Raw genomic sequence first — 26,783 nt, 5'->3', positions numbered from 1 at the left:
ATTATATTATATTATATTATATTATATTATATTATATTATATTATATCATATGTATTATATATGATCCCTCATCGGCTTAATGAGCTGCTCATAGCGTCTATTAGCCTGCTCTTCACCTTTCCCTTCCTAACCCTGGCTTAAATATCAATAGTCCCTTTCTCTCACTAACAACCTTGGTGCTTCAAAAGTCCTGTGTAGAGTGGCTAGGTGAGCACACCTGCACTCACTCTGCTGCTCTGTGACTTAACAGTCGGGCAGCCTTAGCCACGCTACTTACCTTTTCAGGGTTTCTCACTTGTGAAATAACTACATCACAGTATTGTAATGAAGTTGAGATGATACTGCAGACAAATCAGCTGGAACCCTGTACACACCCAGAAGTGCTAATTGCTTCCCTGTCTATGAGTAAAGCTTTTTTGTGGCTGTGATTTTATATTGTTTATTTTATTGCAACAAGCAGAGAAGAGGGAAAGCATATATATTAACCATAGTTTAACTCATGAATAAGCATAGTTACTAGCACAAGTTCACTTCAGAAGACAGACCTAGAGACAATAATCTTTAAATTATAACCTGGGTAATCTGGCTTCTACAATTGGTAGAATTTTAAGGTAATAAAGAATAGGAGGAAATAATATATTTTGGTGTCTACTATGTGCCAAGTTCTGTGCCAAGTGCTTATTTCCATTGTTTATAATTCCCACTACAATCCTGATGGTACTTATTCCGAGAGTAAATTTAGACTCGTGAAGGTTAATTCATTTGCCACTGCTCACGCAACCAATATGTGATGAATTTTAGATTAAAATCCAGGCAATAATGACCCTAAAATCTGTACCCTTTCTATCTTATCATGATTCCTTCCTTATTCAGAGAGATTTTAGACATAATTTATGCCAACTTTTTTTTTTTGATGAAGTTTGGTCTAAGGAAATTGACTTGTTAAAGGCAAGTCAAACCTTGTCTTCTCAAACTTTGTCTCATGTGTGTTCATTAGGTTATTTAAAACCTTTATTTGACCTATTGCTTTCTTATAACTGCATTTACATATCTCAATAGCTTTTCTTTGTCCCTGAAATCTTTCATTATTGAGACTATGTGTCATCAGATTTTATAAGAAAAAGAAAAACCCTGGGTTTCTCGCCCTCCTCATCTGACCTCCCATGTGATATTTGGTAACAAACAAGTAAGTCCGTGTATTTATCTCTTTGTTGTACGTGCTTATATGGTGATGACTGTAAAGCATTCTGCTAAGTATTAAGTGGCAAAAGTGGTCATAACTGTATATATCTAATAAGACCCTTGACAGAATCACTTACAGCAGAGTCTATATTTCTGAGTCTATATTTTTTTGTAGTTGCCCCTAAAAAGCACACCCCCTTTTTTCCTTCTATGTTTTTTAGTTTTCTTCTTCTTTTTTTTTAGTTCCCAAAGTGTCCACCTTTTCAGATCATGTATCCATTAGGCTAACTGCCTTAGGAATCCTCTAGTTCTTGAAAATAAGAGCTAAGAAGTTTTCATATCCCCCTCTTCTCCGATTTGTGAAATATATTTGTCACAATGGCTGACTTTTGACACAGATGACATCATTTTACCATCATAATAGAATTTAGAATTCTGTCAATATAGAAGAGATGCTAGAAGTTTCATTATTTATAAGAGGCTCCAAATGGATAAAACCAAACACAGCAAAACCTTACAGAAGATCTTAGAAAGTATTGACACAATGACATTTTTGGCAATTTCTTTATGATGATACCTTGTAGAAATAGATCTAGCCATGAGTACCAAGAAAGTTTTCCTTAGGAATCGTCCACCATTGAGGTTGGAAGCTATCAGCACTAATTCTTTATATGTAGCAACCCAGTACTTGCTGCGCCGACCCTACTGTAAAGGCATCTTTGGCTGCATTCTTACTCCTTCCTCCTATTCATTTCTGAGCCAACTGATCCTGCCATAAATGCCACCAGATAAAGTAAGGTATCTCACTCAATATAACTTTTGAAATTAATGCTATAACATAAATTGAAATGCCGACAACTCAGTAAATGCTGTTCTTTTCTCTGCCTTCTATAAATTTCAGTGCAATGAATTTTTTAGGAGCATGTAGCGATGCCCGAGCACACAGTGAGGGTCTCTACCTTGACTAATGCTCAAGATATGAGTTCAGTACATGCTGACTGAATCAATCCGTGTACAGTTATACCACTTTATTCATACATATGCAGCTATATAAAGATTTAGGTAGGATTACATGTTCATTATACTGAAAGTCCTTGTATATATACTCTTTAACACATATGTAAACTTATTCAAAGAAATAAATTATGGACTAGTTAGGATAATCACTTTTATTTGCAACTATGATATTTTATTTGAACAGAGGTCTGTGTCAAAATTTTATACTGAACTGCTTTCGGGTTTCAAATTTCACAAACATTTTTTCATTTGATCTTTATATCTGCAGAAAGGAAAAGTAGATATTAGTATTCCTAGTTTACAAAAGGATAAGATTGACGTTAATTTGAATCAACCAGTTTATTGATGTTGAAGTGGTGAATAGTTATTTTTGCAACAAAATTAACTTGCCAAATATTGATGTTTAGAAAAATCATCGAAGCATTTTTATGGGTAAACCCCTATGCTTATTCGACATAACATTGGGTATGTGTCATGAGAGGTGAATTTTGGATCTTTCCAGAAGGTTCTTCTCTAAATGGATGTGCAATATCATTATTGTTGTAATCAACAATAATTTTCTTGTCCTGTGGTATAAGTCTCCTTCCTTCAGATTATTTGTGCTGTTGAGATAACACGGCACGCCTCTTGAGTAAGGATGCAGTGATTGCATACTCTATGGAGAAGATGTAAGCCATGGACAAATGAAAATCACTGCTGTGTTTTATCTGGCTTCTTAGAGATAAGCACTCTCAGGTCAAGATAAATTTTATGCTCCTGTGCTCTTTATTAATTGCTTTAAATTATAATAAGAGGTCAAAACACAGGGGTCCTTCTAATTTATTTCCTAATTATTATGTATGTGTGTCTCTGTGTATATTTGTGTATGTGGATACACAAATAATGTCTCCGAGGAAAAAGGGGAAAAAGTAATGTATAATGGATTTAGAGACAAGAGATATGAAAGGAGACATGATACTCTGACAGCCAGAAAAACATGTATTAAAATATGGTTTGTAGCCATGTTGGAAAAGGTGTCGGTTTGAAGAACAAAAATCCAAAATCCATGAAACGATTTTGTTCGCAGCCTTAAACAAACCTGAAATGTAAGAGTAATTTTTATTTGCATAGAAATCCCATTGCTCATACAGTTAATGCTAATTATGTCCTCTAAGGTTATACATGTCCTTTTAAGGACCACATTGGTTTGTTTGTCTGCAAATAACTAGCTAATAGGATACAGTTTGTCTCACCTAATATGTTTTCATGCCATTTTCATGCTACTGTTAACATTATTAAATTTGTAATTTTGTTTTTTATGCTTGTGCTGCATTATATCTTCAGTTCTCAAAAAATGGACCCATGACTAAAATGTGGTTTACTGAAGCATAAAAAGTGATGAAAAGAGTAACATAAATAGTACAGCCCAAAATAACATCATAAACAAAGAGTGAAGTGGTCTCTAGTGGTGAATATGGAATGCAAATCTGTATATGCTGGGACACATAAATCTTCGAGTGTCATGATTTCACATATGCGACAGGAAAAGAAAAGTGCAAATAGGAAGTACATTTATGAATATCTTAAAAAATTGAATTATATTTGACTGGAGATTAATTTGCCACAATTCCCCAGTTCATTTTCCATTATAAAGCCTTGTCAAACAGGGGCATAAATGTCTGGCAAGGCTATTTCTTGAAGGATTAATTGATGTATTCCCTCTGCTTCCTTGTGAAGTTTCCAGCTTGTACCCTGAGAAATATTCCACTTTCCTGGACCACGTGAGTTAGGGAAATCACCTATTTAAAGAAAAAAAAAAAAAAAGCCTAAATCATAACGGAAGAGAAGAAAAGAGAAAAGAAGGAAGAGAAGAAATCAAGAGGGGGCATAAGAGAAAGAAAAGGAGAGAACAGAGAAAAGAGGAAGGCCTTAAAAGCCCCCAATCTTGCTTGAAGAGTAGGCAGAAAATATACCTTCACTTAACCAGCAGAAATGCATGGATTCTGGCTAACTGTGTAGCTGTTGTTTTTGTTTTCCATGGAGATGTCCACCAACAGATAAATTGCAGCCCTTTGATTTGAACATCCAGTTGCAGTGAAACTGTCCTATAACCTAAGGACTCTAACTTAGTTTTACCCACTTTTAAATGTCTCATTATCTGTGACTGATCTGCCACTCTATAGTTTGGGGCACATTCTGCATTCCCTCAGTGAGGGCAACTTAGACACCAACCATATGATGGAGTGGTAGTGGTGATGGCGATACTCCCGTTGCAAGGTGGGAGTTGGGGGAGCTGGAAAGAATAAGCTAGAATACTTGACCAGTGGAATCTATTCAAAGCCATTGATTTTTCTATTTTTGATTCAGTAAGCTGAGGGAGATTTTTAAACATAACATGAATAAAATAATTTTCATGCAATAACGGTGATTTTGTTGTTAGACTTACAGAGGAGACCAAAAGTTGGGAAGCATTTATGGTTCTACTCTTTATAGCAGAAGCAACTTAGAAAACAATAGCCAACTGCAATATTAATGACAAATTTTACACTCAAAGAGAAAGCATAAGAAGTTATTGTTGAAAAATCTTTGTCAAATTATATTTTAGGATGATGCATAATGTTAATTATGTATTAAAGGAAGGAGAATAATTATGTGGTAACTGCCTGCAGATATTTTGCTAAACAATAGAATGAAACAATTTGTGCAGACTGAATAATAACTTGGCTTACACACTGTACAGATATTAGAGAATTATACTTGATGGCTCTTTATCAGTGAAAACCTCATGCCGTAGGATAAGAGATTTTTTATTTGATTACCACTTATTTTATGAACTTGGCATTTCTGACTGTGGCCTTGCAAGGAGAGTTGGGAATAAGAAGAGGGGTTATCAGGGTACCTGGGTGGATCAGCCTGGTGGTTAAGCATCCTACTTCAGCTCAGGTCATGATCTTATGGTCTGTGGGTTCAAGCCCCGTGTTGGGCTCTGTACCAAGAGCTCAGAGCTTAGAACCTGCTTCAGATTCTGTGTCTCCCTCTCTTTCTGCCCCCCCCCAACCCCGCCTCATGCTCTCTCTCTCTCTCTGTCTCTCTTTCTCAAAAATAAACATTGCAATTTTTTTAAAGAGGAGGGGTTATATTGTGAGCCAGTTTGGGTGTACTTTAATACTAATGCACATATGATTTCATTCAAGGTGAGTGTTTGGTGAATAGTGATATGCTTCCTGACTTTATGTATCAAAAAGTACTAGAAATAGAAAAAATAGGGGCGCCTGGGTGGCTCAGTCGGTTAAGCGGCCGACTTCGGCTCAGGTCACGATCTCGCGGTCCGTGAGTTCGAGCCCCGCATCGGGCTCTGTGCTGACCGCTCAGAGCCTGGAGCCTGTTTCAGATTCTGTGTCTCCCTCTCTCTCTGCCCCTCCCCCGTTCATGCTCTGTCTCTCTCTGTCTCAAAAATAATAAAAAAAAAAAAAAAAAAGAAATAGAAAAAATAGTAAGAATGAAATAACAAGATAAAACCTCAGGAAAAAAATTATGAAATGGAGATAAGTAGTTTACTTGACACACAGTTCAAATTAATGGTCAAAAGGCTGGTCACCAAACTGGGGAGGAGTGAGAACTTCAACAAGGAGATGGAAAAATAAAAAAGTACCAAATAAATGTCACAGAGTAGAAGTATAATGATTGAACTGAAAAATACACTAAAGGAATTTAATAACCAAGTAGATGAAACACAAAAAGTTCAGTCAACTTGAAGACAAGGCAGTGGAACTCACCCAGTCAGAAGAGCAGAAAGAAGAAAAGAATGAAAAAAAGCGAAAATAGCTTAAGGGACTTACAGGACAATATCAAAAGAACTAACATTCATATTATAGGATTCACATTATGGAGAGAGAGGAACAGATAACTTAGTTAAGGAAATAATCAATGAAAGCTCCCCTAACCTAGGAAAGGAACAGACATGTAGACCCAGGAATCCCAGAGAGTTCCAAATACAGTGAACCAAAAGACATTATAATTAAAGGAAGCCAAAATCATTATAGTTAAAATGTCAAAATTTAAGACACAGAAGGAATCTTTTTTTTTTTTTAAAGACACGGAAGGAATCTTAAAAGCCACAAGAGAATAACAACTTGTTAGGAACAGGGGAACAAGACTATCAGCAGATTTTTCAGCAGAAACTTTGTATGCCAGAGGGAGTGTCGTGATATATTCAAGTGCTGAAAGAAAAACCTTTCCAACCATAAATAGCCTACATGTCCAAATTTTTCAGAATTGAAGGACAGATAAAGAGTTTTCAGGACAAATAAAAGCTAAAGTAGTTCATCACCATTCAGATTGGAAAGAAAGAGGTAAAATTGTCACTATTTGCAGATGACGTGATAATACACACAGAAAATTCTAAAGACTCCATTGAAAAACTGTTAGAACTAATAAATTTCATAAAATTGCAGGATACATAATCACTATGCAAAAATCTGCATTTCTATACACTAATAATTAACTATTAGAGAAATTAAGAAAACTATCCATTTATAATTGCATCAAAAAGAGTAAAATACCTAAGAATAAATAACCCCAGAGATAAAAGACATGTACACTGGAAACTGTAAGACATTAATGAAAGAAAGTAAGGAAGACACAAAAGGAAAAATATTCTGTATTCCTGGATTGAAAGGCCAGTAGGACTGGCCTGTAATGTATTTGTTACTGGTACATGAACAGAGAAATACTAAAATTGAGAAGAAGAGGTTAGAATCCTTTTTAGTAAATTTATGCTTATTTGACAACATACTGTGTATGAGCATGAGATCATTTCATTGAGCAGGTTTGTACCAGTTTTGGTGAAGTTCATCTTGTGAATTAAGTTGATGTAGACTGAAATGCTTATGTGTAGTAGGATCACGATACATGTGGTACTTCAGAGTTAGTCTGTAAAGTGAGACTCAAAATGATACATAAATCAGGGACAATATATCATTTTTTAAATGACTTACTATTTCAAGGTCATTTTATTTTGTGTTTTAATTAACATTGGCTTTAAACTTACAGTTGAGCAGTATTGGATAAAATGCAGAAGTGACATTTACATTATTTTCACTCCTAATGAAGTGATGATGAAACATTCTTTACTGAACTACTTTTGAAGACAATACAAAACTTTTTCTAAATGTCACAGAATGGTAGTGTAAAAACAAATCTGAGCTTAGGTAAAGAGCTTTATTCAAAAGGACAATTGCAATAGAAAGAAGGGTGCTGTTGCAATAGGGCGAGGGAGACTTTGACCGTAAGATCTACAAGTTTCTAACATCAGGAAGAAAGGAATTTCCCCACAAGGCTAGAAAGAACTAAGTGAGGAGGAGGGGAATGAATAGGTGGTGGGATGAAACAGTTGATCCGAAAACATCTTCCCTTGAGGTCAACTTGGTCCTCCAGAATTCTGTATGGAAACAGTGGTTCACATTCTGATGATGGCTCAGGCTGGGCATGATTAAAAGTTTGGTTCAGTATGTTCTGAAGAGGGGAGAGAAATTTAAGTGTACCCACAAGTTAAGTTAGCAGATGTGTGGTCCAGGTTGGTCAGTGAATACAAATGGTTCAGCTAATCATGGATGAGACAAAGAATGGGAGTGTGGTCTGTGTCTATCCTTGTCTAGGTAAACAAATCAGGGGGCCTCCTTGACTCTTATCTGAGTCATATGAGGAAGAATGGTGCTGTGCAGTAAGTTGTTTTATAGAACACAAAAGAATCAGCGGTAATTTAACCATCACTGATTTTTCCAGGAGCACGGGGCTCAAGTAGGGTTTAACATTGTCAGTCCCTCCATTTGCTTAAGCCAAATGAATATCATTCATCTCTGAACAATTCAGAGGTAAGCAAAAACCAGAGCAGAGCAAAGCAGGTTCTAAGAAATCAGCTCCTGACGACTCTTGCTGGCATTGTTTGTAAAATCAGTTAAACCATTTTTGGAGGGGTAGTGACAAAGGCCAGTTGTGTTAAGTTTACGTGTCTTTAAATAGGGATGTCTAAAATAAAAAAGATTAATGTAAAACATTGATTAAAATAAAGAGGCAAAGTTGAACACTGAAAGGTAACCAGTCCAGTGAGTTCCAAGAATGTGATGGATACAAATCTTTCTGCGAGGCAGTCCTGCTTGTTGAATTTCTCAAAGCCAGGAAGATGCTGATAGTCCTGGAGATGTTGTACATTCTCTCTCCTCTAAGAGCTGCATGACCTACACATTTTATCAGACTTCCTTGATGACCTAGACAGCAGACTGTACAGGGAGAAACCTTTCCTCTGTTTGGTCTACTACAGTGATGAGCCCTTCAGGTGTACCAGGTCTTCAGAATTTAGCTCCCAGTACTTCTTCAGATGTTGAGAGTAAACTCCGCTATAAGACAACCTGGAGTTCAAATAAGAATCTGGTTAGGCAAGTTTTAGCTCTTGGTGATACCAAGTTAGGAAGGGGAGCAGCTGAAAACCTTAGTTGGGGATATGCCCAGACACTGAAGGAAACTGGAAGAATCAAAAATATTATAAGGTTTAACAATGCATACCAGATGAAAGAATTTAGTCCAATTTATGTGTAGGTAATAAAATTGGAAATCCATCATATCCAACAGTTACTTAGAATTTGTAAAGAGGTACAAAATAGCACAAAGACTGTTAACAGGGCCAGATAATGATAACCTTCATGGATGTACTGTGGTTTCTCACTGAAACACAGAATTTCTCTCTATAGTCCTTCTTGTGATCAAAGATGTCAAATAAAGATTATAGATCATAAATTAAAGCTCCTCTCATTAGATTTGACTTTATTAATTTCATGCTTGTAGTAAGAATGGTGATTTACCTTACAGGCAGGAATTTTAAAATATTTACTTTGCTGAAAATTTTTGTAAGGAATCTTAGATCAACGTTTTAAAATTCTCTTATGGCTAGAAGCCAAGCCAAAGACTCTCCATCATATTTCACCTGTAATATCTATAGGTTTGGGGGAATTTCCATCTTGTAGAGATCTCCCAAATATTCTAAGTTTTCCTTGCCTGCAAAGAAAGTCTCTTTCTTACTCACCTATAGGGTTGGGATCTCCATATGCTAGTCATTACCTCATCAGTTTTCCTAGTAGGCTTTGTGAACATTGGCTCCATAAAGTTAACTTTAACCCCTTAAATAAAAGTGTCTAGTCATGGGGCTCCTGGGTGACTCTTGATCAGGTCATGATCTCAAGGTTCGTGGGCCCAAGCCCCATGTTGGGCTCTATGCTGGCAATGCAGTGCCTGCTTGGGATTCTCTCCCTCCCTCTCTCTCTCCCTCTCCCCCCACTCACTCTCTCTCTCAAAATAAATAACCTTAAAACTTCTTTTTTTTTTAAATTTCCTAGTCATATATGACTGAAAAGCATCATTTTCCAATATGACATTTCAGTCAAAGCTTTGGTTTATTACCAATGTTTCCAATTATGTCCTGTTAACAAAGGAAGACAGATTCTTATCAAATAAGCAAAAATTATATTGCCATGAAATAATATTTAATCAATAAGTGTTTCCAAAATCTGGAGGGATGAGGTAGACACAGGTTTCATTTCTGTTTATGAAAGTACAGCCTACTAAATTTTTAGGAGTTACAAAGAGCAAAAGAGAAAAGAGAAGGGGGTTCATTGTATCTAGAAAACAGGGTTATTATCAGCAGTATTCCAAGGAAAACCCATAGTCATCCTTTATCAGTTCATTCAGTCCTATATAGTTAATTTTGTTCTCATCAATTTAGGGTTAACAGTCTTATGAACCCATCTGCTTCTACACTACCATTTAAGAAATCCTGACTCAACCTAATAGTATAATTTCAAAGTTATTTAGGACTTGAGCATCTTAAACCTATGCTAAAGAGTACCTGGCATAATCATTTTCTAAGCGTCTCAGAGAGTCTTTTTTTGGAGAAAAATCTTTTTGGCCTGTAGTTGATTTGCAAGTGCTTTTAGGGAAGGACAAGAGTAATATAAAAACTATGTGTAAAGGATGAAAGACTTCAAAATAGTTGTGGTTAACCTACTTTTCATAATTTTCTAAAGTGGAAATCTGATAAAAGCACATTTGAAAATAATGCAACTGACAAGGAAATTTGTTTTGTGGCATGCAAAACAAAGTTGATTGAAAATCAAAGTGAGAGGCACCTGGGTGGCTCAGTCAGTTAAGAATCAGACTTCAGCTCAGGTCATGAACTCACAGCTCGTGGGTTCGAGCCCCACATCAGGCTCTGTGCTGACAGCTCAGAGCCTGGAGCCTGCTTTGGATTCTTTGTGTCCCTCTCTCTCTGCCCCTTCCCTGCTTGCACTCTGTCTCTCTCACTCTCATGAAATGAATAAACATTTAAAAAAATTAAAAAAAATCAAAGTGAAAAAAATTTAAAAGTATACATAAAATGTAACATGATTGAATCTTAGTACAAAAGTGAGAAAACTTATTTTCTTAAGTAATTAAGACCATGATAAAGTCAAAAGAAAACACAAACAATTCTTTTTTTAAATTATTTTTTAATGTTTATTTACTTTTGAGAGAGAGAGAGAGAGAGCGCGCGCTAGAGCGAGACTCAGCGTGGGGAGGGGCAGAGAGTGAGGGAGACACAGAATCTGAAGCAGGCTCCAGGCTCTGGGCTGTCAGCACAGAGCCCGACATGGGACTCAGACTCACGAATCATGAGATTATGACCTTAGCCAAAGTTGGCCACTTAACTGACTGAGCCACTCAGGAGCCCCAAGAAACAATTCTGATATGACACAGAACTTTTGGCTTCTAGGCAGACTATACAGAACGTAAAGATACACCTTTTATAACCTCTTCTTAAGAGCAGACCAATAATTCAAGAATTTTGTTATTTTAACAGAGAAAAAAACAGATTCTAGTTTTGCATCAATATACAGTTGACCCTGATCACTGACCTACAGTGCAATCCACAATCCATGTAAAACTTTCAACTCCCCCAGAACTTAACCACTCATACTCTGCTGTTGACTAGAAGCCCTACTGATAACATGTTTTGTATGTTCTGAGTATTATGTACTCTACTCTTACAATGAGGCAAGCTAGAGAAAAGAAAATGTAAGAAAATCATAAGGAAGAGAAAATACATTTATGGTACTCCACTGTATTTATTGAAAAAATTTGCATATAAGTGGATCCCTGCAGTTCAAACTCATGTTGTTCAAGGGTCAACTGCAACATTTTATACAAAAATCCTTTACAAAAATTTCTTATAAATAAACCAATCAGAGCTTTGATAGCTTTGAGTACAAAAAGTAAAATTATTTTTCTGTGGAACTTTATAATTTTCTATACCCATGCAAGTTTTGTCCTACACTCTCCCCTTTCTCATATGGAATAATGAATTATTTTACATTGGACAAAACAACTCCCTCTTCCTTTAACAAAAATACTTCCTGCATACCTTGTATGGAAAACTGTTTTTCTGTGCCACTGTTTCTCCTGGTAGAACCTCATTAGCATATAGTGATTATAAATTTTAAATACATTAACTTCTATTTCACAGAGAAATGTATAAAGAATACAATTGCGAATGTCTTCCACCAGGGTTTTGCTGTAGAGCTTAGGAATATACCTTTTATCACTTTTATAACCATATATGTCCTCGTAATGCAATTTGTCAGTGTGGCCACAAATGAATACATTTTTTTTAAGTGAATATGTTTTTGTTTTAAGTTTATTTATTATGAGAGGGAGAGAGAGTGCAAATTAGCATGAGTGGGGGAGGGGTGGAGAGGGAGACAGAGAATCCCAAGCAGGCTCCACACTGTCAGCACAGGGGCAACATGGGGCTTAAATTCACGACACATGAGATCATGACCTGAACTGAAATCACGAGTTGGACACTTAACCGACTGAGCCACTCAGGCACCCCTGAATACATTCATTAACAGACCCAAATACATACAGCCTTAAGGTTAGGTTTAGTAATTTACATTTCAGTATTTTATCTTAGAAATGAGTTAGGTATTTAAAGAATAGTCATTAATTAACCTAATGTTAAATCTAAGATTTTAAGTTACCAAAAGAACTTGGAGATTATATCTTCATATGGACATATGAAAAGAACAGAATTATTGTTGAAATAAAGTTTGTTAGAATTATTCAATTTGATTAATCACAAATTTACATTTTCATCATCTTAAATGTCTAGTAGATATAATGCAAATTTATTTAGTAACATAAGTTTCGGAAGAATATACAAATAGGAAAAAAAAGATTGTATTATCCTCAATTTCTGACTATTTTAAGAATATTCCATTTATATAAGTACTATTGATCTCTTAGCCAATTAGAATTGAGCTCCTTGAAGGCATTTTATAACTTAATTTGGTAATCATCTAGAGGTAGGGAAATAGTACACATATATAACTCATAAATACTACCATGTCAGTCAGCTTGGGCGGGCAGAATAAAGTATTCTTTGTGGATCTTTGTAGTGGCCCTGACCAATGGCTCTCTGTAGGGGCCCCTCTCCTGTAGCTCTTTAGAAGGGCAGCCTGGCCTGCTGTAACCAAAGGGGCGATTCCACCCTCTGAAATCAACGAGGAGTCAGCCTTACCCTCTGGGTCTGTGGTGGGAGTGGCAGCCCTGATGATCTCTGAATTGCCTTTTGAGTCATTTCCCCCTATTCTTGAAGAAGGACACATGCCTCTTCACAACTGGATACATTTATGGTCCTATGCTCTAGAACCCCAGAAATCTGATAGCATTCTCTGTCCCTTTTAGTTCCAGCTGACATTGTTTCTGCTTATGTGATCCCATTTCTATCCCTGGTTTCTGCTGAGATGGCTGAAACCAGTTAAATCCATGAACTGGATCCATGATTTCTTTACCAAATGGTTGTACAGCCACACTCTTGGTGTTCTTGTCAGAACATGTTTCTTTGTTTTTTATAATATGGTTAGGCTGAGAATTTCCCAAATCTTCAAGTTCTGGTTCATTTCTGCTTAACAATTCCTTCAGACTGTTTTTCCTCTTGTAATGTATGTAAGAAGTAAGGAAAAACCAAACTTCTCCTTCAGTACTTTGCAAAGAAATTTCCTTAGCCAAATATCCAAATGTATTCCTCTCCAGTTCTACCTTCTACCAAACCCTACAACACAATTCCACAAAACACTTGAACAGTGCCAGGTTCTTTGCCACTCTATAACAAGGATAACCTTTCCTCCAGTTGCCAATAAGCTACACCTCATTTCCATCTGAAACCTCACAAACTTACCTTTAACATCCACGTTTCTATCAACAGTTTCTTCGAGAGGATCTAGGCTATTTCTAGGCTGCACCTCAAAACTCTTCTGGCCTCTGCATCACTCAGTTCTGCAGCTGTTTCCACCTACATAGGTATTCATTATAGCAGTGCCTCACTTCACAGAACCAAAATTTGTATACTGGTCTGAAAGGGGTAGCATAACAAAATACCACAGACTGATTGGCTTAAAGAACAAATATGTTTTTTCACAGTTCTGCATGCTAGAAGTTTAAGATCAAGGTGCCAGCATATTCAGGTTCTGGTGAAAGCTCTCTTCCTGGCTTGCAAATTACTGCTTTGCACATGGACTCTCTGCTGTGTGTGTAGGGGGGTAGTGGTAGAGAGAGGGAAATCATTTTAGTGTCTCTTTCTCTTCTTATAAGGATGCCAGCCTTATGAGACTCCCCCTGCCTTATGACTTCATTTAATCATAATTACCTCTCTAAAGGCCCTATCTTCAAATACAGTCACACTGGGGACCAGAACTTTAATATATGAATTGGTGGGGGTGAGTGGGTAAGGGGATATATATATATATATATATATATATATATATATATATATATATACACACACACACACATATACACACACACATACACATAAACATCACATGTGTAATAATATATATATTACAAACACACCCAAATACAGAGAGTATGGGTTCAATTCTAAAATTTCAGCTATGAGTCATACATAAACACAGAAATACAAAACTCACAAGTTTATAGGAAAGGACTGGCTCTCATCTTTGCTCCACTTGTATATCATCAGAACTGTGCTTCAGGCTTATGGGACAATTTGAAGTCACTTGCTCAATATAAGATTTAAAGAATACCCACAAACATTTGTGAGAGAGACTTTTAATTTTTTAGAGTAATCTCTAAGTCCAATTTGGGGCTCTAACTCACAGCCTGCAAATCCAGAGTTACATGCTCTGCTGACTGAACCATCCAGGTGCCCCCTTTTAAGTTTTTTTAATCTGGTGAATGATTTGATTTAGTCTGCAGGTTAAATTTTGGACAAGGGACCAAGGAGAGAGCAAGTGGCCATTGTGCTTCCAAAGCTCTGTTATGAGTTACATTATATCCAGCCTGCTTCTAATTAGCTTTTTCAGTATTAAGTAGTTGCTTTTGGGGTTTCTGACCCTCTCAAGAGTCCCCAGTAAAGGGGAGGGTCACCTAAAACTGGAGTGTGGAGTGGCTATAGGAAGTTGAAGGGCCAGAGTGGGAAGGGAAAGGTCTGGTAGAGGTGGATAGAGGACTGGAGAAGTTGGAGATGTTGAGCTTATAGGAAGATCAAAGTCAGTAAAAAAGAAAAAAGAGAAGGGGTGGGTCATGGGAATGGGAAATTATAAGCAGTTTGAGACAGTCCCAAATTTCCAAAACATGTAGAATGTTGAAGTTTTAAGTGGTTCTATAGTGATATTTTGCTTTTTCTCAAGATATTGAACTGAATTAGTGCCTGTATGAATTAAATGTTTGTGTATCTCCCGAATTTATATGTTGAAGCCGTTAACTTCCAAGGCAATGGTATTTGAAGATAGGGCTTTAGGAGGGAATGAAGGTGCCCTTATAGGAAAAGAGACCAGAGAGCTTTTCTCTCTGAGAAAAGCCATGTGAATACATAGCCAGAAGACAGCCATCTGCAAGCAAGGAAGAGAATTCTCACTAGAACCTGACCTTGTTGATACCATGATTTCAGACTTCCAGCTTCCAGAACTGTGATAAAGTAAATTTCTGTTGTTTAAGCCCCCTGATGTATGGTATTTTGTTATAGCAGCCAGAGCAGACTACATCAGTGACATAATGGGAAAACACATAGTCAATAGAAGTAGAGGAGGCAGGGATCCTAATAGAATGAGAATTACCCATAGGAATAGATAATCAAATCAAAGATACAACCTTAAGTGAGCTGGGAAAGAGGTCCACTTGATGATTTTCTTCACACAATCCTCAAAGAACCAAGGGAATTCTTCCAAGCATAACCCAGTCAAGGAGCTAAGGAAATTCCCTCACATAATCCCTCACTCCACAGAAGGTCAAAAACATTCCCTATGCATGAAATAATCAAAGTAACCCCTTACCATGTTACAACAGACAAATGTCCAGAACAAGAGATGAGGATTCAAGACTCACCACTGTGGTGAGTTCCCCAGCTGGGAAAGGACACAAAGGACCAGAGAAGTTGGAATGAATTCAAATGAAGACAGCAGGTTCTTGTGGTCGTCAGCACTCCATCTGAGTCTCAGTACCCCAAAGCTTTCAAATAAAAACAAATTAGGACCTAGACAAGGAAGGATTTTATTTGAAGACTATTGCAATATGAAGGGGTAGACTGTTGTGTTAGGAAGAGCTTTTCAACAATAAGATCTGCAAATGTCTCAAAGTTCAGGCAAAAAGGAATTTTCTTTTGTAGGGAAAGGTAAACAAAGCTAGATAGAATTGGGTATGGGGATATGGGTTGAACAGGTGGTATGATCAGACATTTGATCAGAGAACTAATTTTCCTATGATCTGCTGATAATTCGGAGGGCCTTCTGAGGTGGTTGTTTCACATTTTGCAGATGGCCCAGTCTTAAAAGTGGGTAAATTTCAGGATTAGGAGAGAAACCTAACTAAAGTTTGTCATGTTGGCAGGTATTTTGTCCAGATTGGTGACTGGATACAAACAGTTCTAACACACTGACCAATCTGGACAAAGAATGAAAATTTGGAGGCTCTGTGTCTGGCCTTGAGATAGGTAAACCAGGGCATTCTTGAGTCTTATCTGAGTCCTATGATAATAGGTCGTTCTTTGCAGTAAGCAAAGTGTGTGAGTGTGTGTGTGTGTATGTGTGTGTGTACATGTACATGTGTGTGTGTTGAGGGCCAGTTAGCTGTTGCTGTTTCCAGGAGCACTGGGCCTATGTAAGGATCCACTTTGTCAGTCATAAGCCAAATGATGGCAATGACACTAACTCTGAAGAAATCCTAAAAGTTACCACCTACTAATTTTACTGAGAAATATGATATCTTGTGTACCAAGTTTGAGCTTATAGCCATAATTGATGGAGAATGTTAAAGTGAGTATCTTATTGATAGGGTCAGGATGTGACTAAGGAAGCAATAAAACCATCGAAATCTTAGAAGTAATTATGAACAAATCATAAATAAATAATTTAAAAACTCCCAAAAATTATTTGAAGGAAAATGTAAGTGTATTGAATTAAAAGCAGATAGATGTTTCATAGTTTACCTATGAACATTACTGCTAAGCATTCTAATAAAGTAGCAATTAACGAAGGCTAAAAATATACAATTACCATGTTGTTATATTTGGTGAGAAATACTAGGTGAATTTGTAGTAGAGAAGGCAATGAAAATACCGCTTTACACCAATATACAATGACGTATTGTGGAACAGGCTGATCATAGGAGGACATCTTAGAGTACCAACTAATGAACAAATCATAAATAAATAATTTAAAAACACACAAAAATAAATAGAAAGATATATATATATATATATATATATATATACACACACACACATGGTTTTGAACATAGTAGTGATGGGAAGGAAGAATATGTTTTTTTCAGATTAATTGCTGGAAACACAACTAACTTTTGAAAGATCCCATAAAAGTATAAAATGTTACATTGTTTAAAAATTAAGTTTCTACAGGAATAGGTTCTGGAGAAACAGTTGTGATATCAGAACAACCTTCTGAAGTAGTTATATAGATGAAAGAGTGAGCTTATGCCAGATTGAAAATTGATACCCTGCTTCCTTCATGGAGAAAGATTTGCTGTGGAACAAAAAGTGTCTCAAGACTTAGTAATATTTATTAGTTACAACAAAAGGCTAAAATATTAAAGTTGAGATTATTAAGTGATAATATGGAAGCTAATCATAAACAGCAATTTGCATATTAGAAATTAAACGTTCTTTTCAAAATGTTTGAATTACTGAACATTTAGTATTTCTACAAAAGTCAGTTTTGTCCCAAACTTTTAAAGTTAGAAGTTGGACATTTAGTTTTCATATTGCATATATTTAGCATTTGTAATCTTTTGATTTTATGCATACAAAGGATGAATACAATATAGTTTTCAAAGGCAGAGAAGACCAAAGAGCAGAAATGAAAGGTAGAAGTCTAGAAGAACCATTTCCACAGATTCTGTAACATGTTTCTTAATTTAAGAAGGATTCTCGAAGGATGTTGATTTGCATATCTGAGAAAAGTTATCATTGCAAAACTTAAGAATTTTACAGAAAATTTTCATTTGAATTTTCCAACAGAAAATCCTATTCACAAGTAGGATGTCTACGAATCTGGAATTCTTTTCTTTAATTATAGAATAATTTAATGTTTATTTATTTTGAGAGAAAGAGAGAGAATGAGTGGGCAGGGACAGAGAGAGGGGGAGAGAGAGATTTCCAAGCAGGCTCCATGCTGTCAGGGTAGAGCCTCATGCGTAGGTCAATCACACAACCATGAGATCTTGACCTGAGCTAAGATCAAGGGGCAGACACTTAACTGACTGAGCCACCCAGGTGCTCCAATCATAGAGTGATTTAAATTTAATCATAATTTGATAGAATAAATTATTGGAATTGCTACTGGTATTTAATTGAAGATGAATTTTGAAAATCATCATAACTTTCTTGATTTGGATAAAAGTTAAAAATAAACATACAGAGACTGACTAAAATGATTTATATTTCATCTTGCATTCAATTCAAAACACCTTTGGAGAATCTCTACCCATGTTATTAAAACGAAATATAAATATTTACCATGTAAATATACATTATCCCAACAAGCACCACTGCCATCAATCTCACCTAGATTAGATAAGCTAACAAGCAAGAAGCAAACTCATTCATCCTATTAAATGTACTGATACACATGTAATTCATCAAAGTTTTTGTAAAAAGGTTTAACACAAAAACCAGCCAGTTTGCTCATAACTTTTCGCTAAGGTACTGTTTGAAATGATAGGTACGAATTTGTCATTTTCTACACTAGCACTTTTGAACAGTCAGTGGACAACTTGTGTGTGTGTTTTTCTTTTTCCTTATATGTATAGAATTTGGTCTTTCATCCTTAAATTTTTATTTTATTTTTCCTAGTAACTTATTGTTGTATTTTACAAAGCTCTCTAAACATGACTGATTATTAATTTAAACTAATGAAAGTAGTCCTTCACTAAATATAGCTTACAAGTCACTGTTCTGAAGCATTCTATGATACTCTATTCCAATTCTGGATCCTGCTCCCCTTTTACCACTGCTCCCATCAACTTTTATTAATTAATAGCTAATGTCTCATGTTGTAACTCAGCTTGCTTTAGCCTCTTTTAGTGAACTAAAAACCGCTATTCCCAACTTAAATTCACTTCTGATAACTTGCCCATCCCCTTCATTATATTTAGATATGACATGGCTTTACCTACTTTTTTTTTCCCTCAGAGATGAGCTTCAAAAGGTAGGCAGAAGTCTAAAAGTTTGAAAGTGACAGGGAACAGAAGTTTCATAAAATATACTTTAAAATGTTTATTTTTGCCATTTGGAAATATTTTCAAGCTTCAAAATACAGAAATCATAGTAGTCAAAAAATATCCACTCTCTATTATATGCCAGGCATGTATGTTTTCTTCAGTGCACTCACAAAGAATATGGCCAACATGGACAGTAAATATTAAACAAATTATAATAAATTATTTTGATTATGCAAAGAATTACAAGATGTTTTTGGCTTTAAAATAATTACAGGGTATCTTGTGGAGCATATAATGGGAGGCAATGATAGAATGAATAATGGCCTCCCAAAGATGTCTACATCCTAACTCCCAGAATCTATGAATATTACATTTTTTTTTTTTTGGTAAACTTGACTTTGTAGATGTGATTAATTTAAGAATCTTGAATTGGCTCACTATTCATTATCCTGGATTATCCTAGTAGGTTCTAAGGGTTCTAAGAACCCTTAGAAGAGCAGATCAGAGTTACTCATAGGAGACTTGACTATGGAAATAAGAGATTGAAATGAAGGAAGAAAGAAACCATTAACCAGGGAATTCAGAAGGCCTGTAGAATCCAGAACAAAACAAAACAAAAAAAAAACGAGGAAATAAGATCCTTCTCTAAAGTCTCCAGCAGGAATCAGCCCTGCCAGTGCCTTGATTTTAGCCTTTTCAAAATGATTTTGGACTTCTGATTTCCAGAACTGTAAGGTCATAAGTGTTTGTGGTTTTAAGCCACTAAGTGAATGATAAGTGGGAAACTGATTCGGGGACCTAATATTATAGGAGAGAAGCAGAGAAGTTTTCTACATGAAATGATATTTAATCTGATGCATAAGAAAAAGCAAAAATTAGCTGGGTAAAGAGGAGCAAAAGTACCCAGGTAAGGTGCATATAGTGCAGGTAAAGTTTTGAGGTAAGAAAGAAAGTGAAGAGTTACCTGTTGTATCTGTCACAGATTCCACATAGTCAGTGACTTAAGACAACACAAATTTATTATATAACAGTTCTGAAGGTGAGAAGTGCAAAATCAGTCTCACTAGGCTAAAATCAAGGTGTTGACAAGACTGTGTTCCTTCTGGAGAGTTAAGAGGAAAATCTGTTTCAGTGCCTTTTTGGCTTCTAGGTGTTGCCTGTATTATTTCTTGGCTTGTGACCCCCTCCTAACCAGTGATAATATTACCTCAAAGTCTTCTCTGCCTCCCCTGCCTCCCCTGTTTTACTTATAAGGACCCTTGTGCTTACATTGGGTCCACTGGGATAATGCAGGATTGCCCCCCCCTCCCCAATCTCAAAATCCTTAACTTAGTCACATTTTAAAAGTCCTTTTTATCATGTAGGATAATACATTCACAGGTTTCAGGGTTTAGAAAGTGGACATTTAGGTGTGTGTGTGTGTGTGTGTGTGTGGTGAGGGGGTTATTCTGCCTACCACAGTGAGATTAAGAAATGGAAATAATAGTAATGTCTAGAGAACAAGTGTTAAGAAGAAAGAATGGTATAATTCTTCTTAAAAGACTCTTAAAAGATAGACAGCAATGAAGAGCATCTTACACTATGTTTAAGGTTTCAAATTTTACCCAAATGAAGTCATTGTAATCTACCCTAGAGCACTTAGAAGACTTCCTAGAAATTTATTTTCCCTTCCCTTCCCTTCCATCTTCCCTTCCCTTCCCTCCCCCCCCCTCTCTTTTAAGCATAAGGGTAATGGTGGCCTCCATGTGAGGAGTAAGTGAATAGGACGTCAGTGCAGAGCCTAGGAGAAATGGTGGGCTCAAGGTGGTAGAGTAAAGATGAAAATGAATGGATAGGTTTAAGAAAACTTTTGGAGGGAAAAAGGAATATTGCTGGTGAATAACTGGAATGATAGATGACCAAGCTTGGGTATCATGATTCCTCTAAAACCCTGGCATACACCAAAGCCATGTAAACCATAAACTGAGAGGACAAATTGGATAAGGGACAAATTAGGAGTGGGGAAATCATGTATTTAATTTTACAAATTCTGTGTTTTGGTATCACAGATACTTTCAGGTGAAGATCACTGTTTTCACAGTTTAAGAGCACAGATAGGAGTACTAGACTGGGGATGATATATTTGTGATTCCTAGACATCGACACATTGTAATTCAAACCAATGGAGTGGAGGACATTGCTCAATGTAGACCGGGCAAAGAATTGAACAATTCTGATATTTAATGCAGTAAGAGAAGGTAGTACAAAGGCGATAAAACATTGTCTTAGGGAAAGGTAGCAAGAAGCCTGGAGAGTGACATGTCATGGAAACCAAGAGATGAAAGGATTTTAAAAATGATGTTTTCAGCTGAGATGAAAGTTGATAAGAGTTTAATGAATAAAGACCCAAAATATCCACTGTATTTTTTAATGGCAAATTTCTTGGCAAATTTAAAAATTGTAACTTCTGTGGAGTTATGTAGGGCGAAAGTTGTCAGATTTTTCTGGATTGAGGAAGTGAAATCCCCAACTGTTGACAAGTCTGTTCTGAAGTGTGACTGTGAAGAGGGGTAGAGAGATGGTGAGAGAACATTGGAATTTGGTGTGTAGTCTGGAGACTTTTTTTCTTTTTTAATGGTAGAAGAAACTAAATCATATTTCAATGCAGATACAAAGTGCAGGTTGGAGATACAGAAGTGTGGAAAGGCACCTTAGTTTAATATTCCTGAGACCTCGCTCACAAAGTGCTGCCCAGCTTCAAGGAAAGACTTTTGACTGATGATAGTACAGGATTTAACCACAATTTATTTTGAATTTTTTTCATTTTAGAGTTCTATTTCTTGCCTAACCTCCAACCAAGACATTTATTTTCTTTTGAAAATAATTTCTGCAATTTCTTTTCTTCTCTTTTCTTTTCTTTTCTTTTCTTTTCTTTTCTTTTCTTTTCTTTTCTTTTCTTTTTCTTTTTAAAAGGTATCCTTTTTCTTTTAGTTTCATGTTAGGCTTCGATCACATGGTTACATTTGTGCCTTGATTGTATTTTATATTTATAAATTCCCATTTATTTAATCTATCTTAACCGTCAACTCTTTTCCTTTTATAAAGTCACCTTGCGCTTCCCATCTTTATTTTTTCCTAGATTTTTAGTTTGCTGTTGTTGTTGTTTTACTTCTACCTTGTGTCTACCCTTGTTGGAATTTTAATTTTCTTTCAATTTTTACTCTATTGTTTTTTCTCAATATAATTTTTGTCTTATTCTTAGTTTCAGTATATCACCCCTTTTTGTTCTTTTCATCTTAATCTTAAAGCAAAATTAGACATTCTGAATTACAGTTTTTAAGTAATCCACTTCTCTATTTCAGTTTTTAATGTAAAATTTTTAATGATTTTTTTTTAATTTTTTTTTCAACATTTATTTATTTTTGGGACAGAGACAGAGCATGAACGGGGGAGGGGCAGAGAGAGAGAGGGAGACACAGAATCAGAAACAGGCTCCAGGCTCTGAGCCATCAGCCATCAGCCCAGAGCCTGATGCGGGGCTCGAACTCCCGGACCGCGAGATCGTGACCTGGTTGAAGTCGGACGCTTAACCGACTGCGCCACCCAGGCGCCCCAATGATTATTAATAAATACGAAAAAGCTCCTTTTCTATAGTCTCCAAATGAGACTTTGTTGTTTTTTTTTTTTTTTCCCCATTGCTTACACTGCTGCAAACCACATCTATTTTTTCCAGTGGATCTCTTCATCTAATAATGACTCTTACTAAACAGTAAAAAACAAAACCTATAATTAAGATTAATGGGTTCATTCCTATCTAAAAATTCTTTATTGGCAGGTTAGATATTTGATATACTGAAATGATTTTTCCCAGATATTCACACTATGTAGCAGTTAAAATAGAGATACGTGTTTTAAAACGCATCGTCTCTGACATATTAAAGCACTGGATTTAAAGCAAACTGACATAGCACATCATAAGAGTACTGATCATTGTGATAGATACTTGCACAAACAGGTATCGTAAAACTCAATGCTACTACATAAATAATATTCCTTTCCGGTGCTTTAAACTTCTGTATTATGATGTTCTTAAAAAAGGATTAGACTCATACTCCATAGCCCCAAAGACTATTTTGCCTTTGTCTTGCTTTTTTCATTTAATATTGTTCTGTGAGCTTTTTGGCATTTAAAATATTTTTAAATGAATGATATTACATCGTGGGTGATGTGTGGTTTAAACATTTTGTATTATAGGACTGTTACATTGCTTCAAAATCTTGCATATAATTAAGTTTTTCTGATTACTACCTTCAGATACATACCAAACAGTGACGTTATTGGATGAAATGATGTGACCATTTTTAAAGCTCTTGCTCCTTATTGTCAAAATGCATTAGCACACCAAGCAATGAACACAGGGCTGTTTTGTTTCAACTATATCACTATCAATTAGTTCTGGTTCTGGTCCTTGATTGGCTTCCTAGTCCATTGTGCAAGAAAAGGACTGCAGGATGGAGGCAGATTTACCTTATATATAAGGCTCCCGTGTATTCTACATAGTTACTCCAGCTCATGGGTGATGTGTCACCCTTTAAAATTAGGTTTATCTTACTACCTGGTAACCTCAACTCCTCGATGAGTTAAATAAAATATGATGTTACCGATGATTTGGACTTTTATCATTTTTCAGCTTCGAATGGCATTCTGCTGCAGATTTCACATCATAAGTGTTAGGAGAACTCGATCTAATGATGGCTTGAGTTATTCTTCCATCCAATATTTCTGGTACATTCTTCAGAAATACCTATACTTTTTATATCAGATTTCCATTTTCTGTCTTTCATAGTTCTTATATTTTCAAGTTCTTTTCCTTATTTATTTCCTCTGTGTTATCAACACTAGATCCCTCATGATGATTTCCTATCAAATTTTCTTACTTCCTTAATAGGTATTTTAAAATTTAATTATAATTCTCCCTCAAGACAGTTAGCTAGATTTTTAGTCCAGAGAATCTCACATGCTTTTTATTATATGTGTGTGTGTATGTGTGTGTGTGTGCGCGTGCCTGTACACACACATTACATATATATGTATATATACACATATATATTGTATTTCATATTATATATGTATATATTGTGTCTTACTCTACTTACTGCTCTTCTTTCTTAAAAGTCAGATCTTGTAACCTGTTGGAGACAATGAAGAAGGTTTTCTAACTTTTTTAAAGGTTACGCTATATTTTCCTGATATAAATATTTTTGATTTGAGTTTCAGGATGTTGTTCTTTTTATTTTGTGCTATAAATAACTTTCTTTCAGTGTCCTCAAATTTTGTTTATTTTCAGAATATTCTTTGTTTAGAACTAACGTTTGCACCCAGGAAGCATGTATATGGTCTAGAGTGTTGCTAAGCATTCTTTGCAATCATTGTAGATTTGTAATCTCCTTGATATGACTAGAAGGAACATTGCATAATATGAATCCTTCCATAATTTCTAGCAAACTCCTGATAGTAGTTAGGAAATGGGTGTGAAGTATTCTATCCAATACCAAAAAATCAGCCACTTTGAGGAGTACAGGTCTGTTGCGTTCTGATCAAGAAATTGATTGTGAACTAGAGCCACTTTCTACCTACTTCCAAGAACAGCAAGTTTTCTTTGTTTCACTGATGCAAACATGGTTTCATTAATTGGTTTTCCAGTGTAACTTCATGGCCTTTGTTACTTAAAGTTCCTCTTTATTTTCAGCAGTAAGTTGAGTGCCTCATTTTTTTTAAGTTTATTTTTATTTATTTTTAGATAGGAATAGTGAGTGGCAGAGGGGCAGAGAGAGAGGGAGACAGAATCCTAAGGAGGCTCCACGATGTCAGAGCATAGCCTGATGCAGGGCTTGAACTCCCGAACCATGAGGTCATGACCTGAACTGAAATCAAGAGTCAGACACTTAACCGCCTGAGCCACCCAGGCACCCCGAGTCACTTGGTTTAAACATTATTATATAAAATGATATTCTCCTCTCCATTTATGGGTATCTAGGGGAAAGCTGAAAAGGTTGAAAAGGAGACTACCAGTCAGAACATTTTTAAACTAAAACCTAACATAAAGTTCTCAGACAATGACACATACCCTATGGTCATCATATTAATGCTAAAGTTGGTAATTTTTGATAAAGCACATAAACAGCTGTTTGTTACTGATATGGCATAAGGGATATGTGGTGCTTAATCATTAAACTGCATCTGTGGCTTAATCAATTGTTGTCATATATTTATTGAGGGCCTAGCAGGCAGTCTGAGCTATCAAAGCTCCACAATGGCATCACCCTATGAATATCAGAGCTTTGAAAGTTGGCAGAGCATTGTTAGAGCAGCCCTGTTTAAATTTATTTCAGGCTGTTACCTAGTTAGATAAAATATAACTTTTGTCAATTTTAATCTATGTGAGGAAAGAACATCTAAATTAAAATCAAACAAAAATGGTATGTTCATATCCCTTTGAGTTTTTCTCCCAATTTAACAGATACTTTACCCTCTAAGTCTGGGAGATACATAGCATAGTTCTGTGCTGTGATACGTAAGTCCTCTGTTCCTCATTTCTAGGGACAGTCCAATTGAATCTGAATTCTTTGATTTCTGGTTGGAATTTGCTGGAGATAGCAATGGGGTACTGAAATCCTGGTAAAAAGAAATGCTGGAAAAATGATGAACAATTTAGGCTGTTAATCATAAACTAGAGCAACTTCATAGATATGGGGGCTCCCAGAATGAACCAGACCTCTCATGTGAAAAACTTCATCCATTTTAGAGTTTGAGGCAAGTGAAGTGGGATTGGTAGCTAAGAGCTATTAAGCAAATACCTTGTCCTAAATTTATAAGGTATTAGTACCTGTACATCTACTCTCCCCATTTTCCACCCTTTGAAATATGATGAATCTGGGATTTGGATATTTTTAATAACTTGTATTACTGTGTAACTCGTATAGCTGTCAGAGATGGTAGGCTTGCATTTTGCACTTAGGTCTTGATGAGTACAAATCATACAAGCTCTCTCCTCTGATATTCTGCCTATAATATGTAGGATACCATTTAGGTTTTGGAGTTACCAATGACTAGTTTGACTCTTTAAGTTTTAATGTCTAGCTAGGGGATTCAGATTTATCAGTTTAAGCAGGAAATTTGTTTAAAAGAGCCTTGTGAAAGGAATCATTTCAATAAGGGTGAAAACATCACAGGACAGAATATTCATGTCTGGGGCAGTTGGATATATCTTTGTGATTTTGCAGAAAACAGTTAAGGTATGTAGTATCAGGCCATCCTGAGCATCACAAGAGTTGGTTCAAACACTAAGAAACAAGAATAAAAAGATATGTAATTATTGTCATCATCCAAAACAGAAGCAAATAATATCATCGTAACTTATTAGGACTGAGGGAAAGTGAACATTTTGTATCTTCTGTCTTATTTCTGTTTTCACTAGAGATGCATAGTCATGTGATTACTTTTTAAACATACAGGTGACATGCTCAACATAGTTATGACAATGGTGACCATCTGGAGCAGCCCTAAAGCACCGTGTGTGGGAGTTACTTAAACTATATTAAAAGGTCACTCAGCATCTGTGGCTTATAGGATTTCAGGAGTGACCAGCAAGGGGTACCACCTCCACTTGGCATTTATATGGACATCAGCAGTCTAATCCTTCTACAAGGACACAAAATACCTTTGATGTTGTGCGTAAGAAGCAACTATCTAGAAATATTTTAATACTTTCAGGTATTTATTGCTTGCAAGAGGACAAGAAAGAAAGGAGATGAGTACAGAGCTATAGAGTATACAAGGAGAT

General features: G+C 36.0%; 1 long non-coding RNA gene across 2 annotated transcripts in view; it reads right to left on the bottom strand.

Moving 5' to 3' along the window:
* LOC121031925 (uncharacterized) overlaps positions 1–2,465 on the bottom strand; it is a 5,934-nt gene extending 3,469 nt beyond the window's left edge. Inside the window, exon 1 of one of the 2 annotated variants that reach the window (XR_005790991.1) lies at positions 2,413–2,465. This is a non-coding gene — a long non-coding RNA (uncharacterized LOC121031925). Of the gene's footprint in view, positions 1–173; positions 233–2,412 lie in introns of those variants that run through there. The other variant, XR_005791004.1, reaches the window with a different exon arrangement.
* Positions 2,466–26,783: the final 24,318 nt, after the last annotated feature.

The sequence above is a fragment of the Herpailurus yagouaroundi genome, unplaced genomic scaffold (genome assembly GCF_014898765.1).
Source record: "Herpailurus yagouaroundi ecotype Mexico unplaced genomic scaffold, PumYag 28, whole genome shotgun sequence".
Classification (NCBI taxonomy): Eukaryota; Metazoa; Chordata; class Mammalia; order Carnivora; family Felidae; genus Herpailurus; species Herpailurus yagouaroundi.
The sequence above is the reverse complement of the archived record's forward strand: the minus strand, read 5'-3'. Positions and strand labels throughout refer to the sequence as shown.